Genomic DNA, 4,677 nt, shown 5'->3' with positions numbered 1-4,677 from the left:
CATTTGAATCTATAGGCAAACTATTTTACTATCTCAGCAGCCTGCTGTCTCACAACAATGTGGTTGAAAATGAAGCCACATGGACAATAAGGAAAGTTATCTCAGCTTTTGAAAGAGTGAAATAATGTATCTGAAAAGAAACAGACAGAAGGCTCAGCTATACTAGTTCATATATTTGTTGAGCATATAGGGCTGCAGATTGCCTCAAAACAATTTTCTATCTGCTTAACAGATAGTTACTGAGAAATGTTAGAAAAACTAGTTGAAGGTAAATTACTGTAAATTACCATTAGTTCCACTGTTAGAAATTATAAGCAGGACAGTCTTCAGAAGTAAGAATATCTACTAATGCCTTCAAAGCAATGGACAAGCCTGGACTGACAAAACATAGAACAAATGGGGCCAGAGGACAGTAAGAATAATGAAATTAGAAAGTTATATATCGGGTATGCACATTAAAGAAAAAAAAACAACAATAATTAAAAGATCAGTGCAATGTTGCTTATAGCAATGATAGGCTATAATAGACCAAAAGAAGAAGTGGAATCTCAGGGAACTGTAGAAACACAGTTCTGATTTGTTGCTGTTACCTGACCCAACAAACTGGATGAAAACTGGGCATGTAAAAAAAACGAACTGATTTGTCTCTATGAAGGCCCTCCTGCACACACTGTATTAATAGAAGATGATGGCAAGGAAGATATTTTTCAATTAAAAAAAAAAAAAAATATACCTCTCATCCATTGAGATACATGAAATATAAATGCACACGCAAATATAAAAAGTGTGTAAATATTTATTTATTATGTAATCAGCTAAGAAAGAATTAGCCTTAATTTCAGTGACCTACACCAAAAATTCAGAGCACTGCATGAAAAAAGAACAGTATTTTTAAAAAGTCATGCCAGCTGGTACACTTAAACAGGTTTATACAGATCCTTAAAAGAAGTTAACCAGATTCAAAAACACAGCTGTTTCGGAGAAGCTATTTATCTACCAAGTTGTTTTAAGTTTCCCTAAGTATTTATATAAAAATAAATCACAAATATTCAGCAGGTCATAACTGTGCCAAAGATTATGTCTGGTGAAAAATTTTCCTTATATTTTGGTGAGGGATACATTTTCAGTACTACAAAGTAATTAAGCATAACAGCTCATTAACTCACTGTTATTTTAAATGACATGAAATGTGTGGCACAAACCAACAATATCTGAGAAAAATTGGAAATTCAAAGTCTTGGCTTTCAGTGTATCTGTAAGGTTATAATTCCATCACTCAGCCCAGTGGCACCAGTGTCTATCAATTACCATCCAATACACCCAAATTTAATTATCCAGGATAATGAGGGGGTGTAGGAAACAGAACACAGCAACAACAAATACAACTCTGTTGAAGAGGACAGTTGATTATAGGGATGTGTTAGTTTGGATGGACTAGGTGTTCTGTAAGTGCAGGTGTACCTCATCCAAAGGCAGGCTGGCTTGCACAGGGTGTGTCTTGGGCATGTACACAAGCTAATTTGATTGATAGACTGTATATCCTTTCAATGAAAATCAAAATCTGAATGTAGATAAAGTGAATGGAAGAGAAGTATCTGCATAAGCCCTGGGAATGAGAAACAAGTCCAATAGATGTCCCAGAGAGCTCTCAGAAAGAGATACAGCTGTTACCTTTCCCTTTACAAGATAGTATGCAGAAGGTGTGTTACTGGAGTCTGACCAGGTAGGGGCAAGAGGCATCTGAACTCCACTCTCTGCTTTAAATTTCGGTTTATAAATTCACCAACACTCTGTAAAAGGTTTGAACCTGTTTTCTTACATCTAAGCTAAGTTTACTGTTAAACTGTTTATTTTCTCTTTTGTCTAGTGGATACTGACTTCTATGAAAAATAAAAACAGCTGATTCCACACAAAGGATTAGAAATTTCCTATCTAGAACAGTGTTACTGAATAATTAAGACTTTTTTTTTTTTCTTCTGGGAAATGAGAAATGCCATTTCAAATTGCTGTATGTAGAAGACAGAATTTGAGATGTGGTCTTTCACATTGTGCCTAAGCATTGTATGTAAGCAGGGAATTAATAAACAAAAAGTGCAGGGCGACAGTTACTCTTGCTGTTTTGCATAGATGGGCATAGCCTTATGGGTGTGCTGACAGTTGTGGTGTGTGCATGGGCTGGAAACTTCAGTGGTATCTCTCCAGGTTTAGGGCAGAGGCTGTCACTTAGTGACATGTTGGACAGCCAGGGTCATCCAGAAACAGGTATAAACGTTGCAGCTCACACACTTCTGGCCCAAGGGGCAGAGTACACATGTATATAGGTTGCAGAGTATATGGATATTCTACAGGAGCTAAACTTAACTTTCTGCTGTCTGCTTTCTCCTGGATATGGGCATGCAAGAGGATGAAACACATCTGCATGTGGCATGTCAGGGAAGTATGCTGGGGTGTGACATCTGTGTCTGACCATAGGATTAGTGTGCATTTGGCCACATGAAAAATCCTACATATTTATCAGCTTGAGCCCTGAACTTGCATTTAACAGTATTCCAAAGTTACAATGTCACAGATACTACTGTGTATGTGTCGTGTATTTGGTGTGAAAGAAATCTGCTCTGTGATAAATTTTTGATTGTAATTTTATTTCTTGGTTAAATTTGTTGAGATCAACATGAAAATTTTTAATAAATAATAGGGCAAAAATTGCATTTTCAGTCCTTCATTGTTAATAGAGCCTATGTTCTGGAAGCTAAGGTAGTTTGTAGAAGTACAGAGCTCCTATAAACTTTCACTGAGCTCCGAAAGAATTCAGAAATAAATTAGTTCTGGAAGATATGAAAGGAGATAGTGATGAATTATTCAGACTATATCCTAGAAAAGTTTGGGGAATTTTGAATTTTCAGAGTGCCTGGAGATCACCATTCTCAGTGAAAACTCGAGTGGAAGTGACAGATACATTATAGAAACTGGTAATTCAACTGGATAGGGTTTCTTTCTTTGCACTGTCTAATACTGTGATCATTGCTGGGAAAATATATGTACATAGAATTTCTAGTAATAATAAAGAGCAAACTAAATGTTTTGCAAATGAACTGAATTGTTAGCGAAGAACAATATTTATTACAAAGCTGAGACCTCTGATTTTGAAGAACGTGAGAGAACTTAAATAACAAGAGAATATGAACAGTATACACATTGTAAATAGTGGTGTACTCTATACAAATGCAGACGCATGTTACTGCATTATTGGTGATTAGCAATTTAGTGACAGTAATCATTCAAATGCATATTTTATACTAGGTAATTCTGAATTAAGCTAGAAGTGCGAACTTCCCCTGTTTGGCAGCCACGGGAGTTTTCTTTTCCTCTTTTGCTGGAACATACAAGACAGCAATTTTTACCTCTGGTTAATATCCTTTCTTAATCTTTCAGAGGGACTGTCTGCCTCAAATTAAGACCAGAGCGATTCAAGGTTAAAAGAATGTGTATAATAGAGATGTGACATGTTACATACATTCCTTAGCAGTATAAGACTCGATTAAGAGTATGGTTTGGCAGACAATGCAGAAAAGGGCTGTGAAGGCATTCACTTCTAATCAATTACCAAGAGCTTCATCAAAGTGCAAAGGTTATTTTAATTCTAAGTACAGTGTGAACGATGTGAAGAGGCAAGTTTTTTGAGGGTATTTTTTTTCCCCCTCGACAGGAGAACCTGGTATAACATACAGAAGAGATAAAAGTAGAAATGCAATTTAAGACATGACTTGGTGAAAAACACCAGATATATTACATGATCTTCCCCCCGCCAAAAATTTCCAAGTACTGAAAAAAACAAAAACAAACAAACAAACAAACTAAACAGTTTGATAAAAAATATGGCTTTTGGAAGCCAAAACCTATTAATTTTTAAATAAAACTGATTATTTTTTCTTATTGAACAACTTCTAATATATATAAAAAAAATCAAAGCAGAAGATATCTATAAAGATAAAACAATAGCTTTCACTGAAGAATGTCTTGTCAAAAGACATATAGATCTGGCTCATGAAAAGTGTTACAGCACTTTGTTCCACTACCTTATTCTTTTGTGAGGTAATCCTTAAATCTTCCCTAACCTTTAGAAATAACAGCAGCTTTAAAGCATTAGTGTGCTTGCTGAGAGTCAGAAAGACATGGTGATGCCACCGCTCCTTCCCCTGGCTGTTCTGTTTAAGCTGACAGAACCTCAGCTAACTTCAGGACTGGTACTCTGGCTCAATGCCATCTGTACCTTCCCCTATAGATTCTCATGAAGTTGGCTTCAACAGCTCTCAGTAATAATACTGTAGTACACCATAGTTCCAGTAGAGGTTCACAGCATTTTTGTACGAGATGGCATCCAAACGGGTTTTGAATATCTCCAGAGAAGGAGACCCCACAACCTCTCTGGGCAACAAATAACTTTTGTTGTTTATTCTTCACCTGCTCACCCAACTTTAAAGCAGAATGGTCTAAAAGCACAGATCTGGAGTGGAATCAACTCACTCAACTTAGTTATCCAGAAGTTATGAATCAGTTATGAACAATTGTTCTGAAGTCCATCTGCCATCACTGAAGAATGGTTATTGTGTACCAGGGGAAACTTATATCAAGCTAGAATAGACATCTAGAATAAATGAAACAAGAGACTAAATGAGA

This window comes from Cygnus olor, chromosome 2, assembly GCF_009769625.2.
Source record: "Cygnus olor isolate bCygOlo1 chromosome 2, bCygOlo1.pri.v2, whole genome shotgun sequence".
Classification (NCBI taxonomy): domain Eukaryota; kingdom Metazoa; phylum Chordata; class Aves; order Anseriformes; family Anatidae; genus Cygnus; species Cygnus olor.
Note: the sequence above shows the minus strand (reverse complement) of the source record.